This window comes from Mastomys coucha, unplaced genomic scaffold, assembly GCF_008632895.1.
Source record: "Mastomys coucha isolate ucsf_1 unplaced genomic scaffold, UCSF_Mcou_1 pScaffold23, whole genome shotgun sequence".
Lineage (NCBI taxonomy): Eukaryota > Metazoa > Chordata > Mammalia > Rodentia > Muridae > Mastomys > Mastomys coucha.
This window is the reverse complement of record NW_022196906.1, coordinates 93,804,199-93,805,811: the sequence shown is the minus strand read 5'-3', so window position 1 is coordinate 93,805,811 and position 1,613 is coordinate 93,804,199.

Sequence of the window (1,613 nt, the reverse complement as noted above, 5' to 3'; positions counted from 1 at the left end):
AGCCTCCTTCTCCTCCCTGCACCTTCATCATCTCTGTCTCCTTTTGAAGATTCTTTTTTTCAACTCTCTCTTTTTCAAAAGATTACTTTGTCACAATTATTTTTTTTAAAAAAGGTTTTGCGCCTGTAGGAAATATTAATAGACTATTATGAGGTCCTACAACTAATTTTTCCACACATATCATCTGTCTTTGCATGGTTATTAAACTTCAACAATATTTCATGCAATGCTTCCCTGCTAAATTAATTTGGACCCTTCTTTTCTAGCTTCTTCTTTTCTGTCCACAAGCTTTAAAATTAAATTGAATCTTCATAATTATAGCTTTTTGTTGTTCTTTTGCATATCTTTCTTCTTTTTTTTCAATTTCTCTATCAAAGGAGCAATAAAGACATAAAGAAGCAACATTAGAATCCTGAAATGCCCAAATGGTCTGGAATTGGGTGGGCTTGAAGTTGAGAATCTTTGAGGGAAGAAGGGGGAGGGTGAAGACATTCAGACATGGAATTTGTATAAATTGGCCCTGATTTATCCCAGGACAGCAAAAACAAATGAGAATTGTTCTCAAAATTGCCAGACTTTCATTGTTCTAGTTCCTTATTGGTTTCAAGTGACTATCTCATTTTTTTTTAAAAAGGTAAATACTCTGTCTTTCTCTATACACCTGAATGCATGTGTGCATATATGTTCATGCCTGTGCATGCATGTACACACTCACACACACATACATACAAACACACACACTTTCACTTGTGGCCAAATTTTTGTAAAATCACCTGTAAGGCCTTTTTCCTAATGTGCAGGAATCTTCACTGTTCTACATACCTTGAACCTGGTGGGGGTTTGGGGTGCGGCGGGAGAGGGGGAAGCTTTCTGTGCTAGATATTGACATGGTTGAGCACCAAACAAAGGAATACGGGGCATTAGAACCAGGGAGGTGGCTGTACTGGAAGGCTCTGGAAGTCAGAGGCAAAAGCGAGTTAAAGTCCCCTAGGGACTGTGAGGGCTCAGGACAAGCCTGAAGCCCTTCACACTGCATGTTCCCTCTTTGATTTTGCTTCTGACCATATCCTCATCATTTTCCTAGTTCTACCACAAAAGAGAGGACATGGCCATGCTGATGGTCTATCTAGCCTAATCTGATTGACCCAACTCCCTGGTGCCTGGTATCACCACAGTTAGGGCTCAACAGGGACTGGAGAAATGACTCAATGATAAAGAACACTAGCTGCTCTTGCAGAGGACCCGAGGCCCTGTTCCAGCACCTGCATGGTGACTTATAACCATCTGTAACTCCAGCCCCAGGGCACCCAATATCTGTCTTCTGGCCTCATGTATGTAATGCACAGACCTCAAGTGAGCAAAACACTTATGCACATTCAATATGTAAATAAATGAATAATAATGACTAAATAATTCATTCATAAATGAATGGATGAATACATATTTCCAGTTATTTGGTAAAAAACTTTTTAAAATTATTTTAAAAAGTATTAAAAAATAAATAAATAGAAGGCTAGTGCCCACAACTAGCCTTTCCTCAATTCCAAGCTGGGCAGAGGCCGCCATTTTCCTGAGTCCATCCTATCAGTCCATGCCTGGAGTTTGGAAAAATT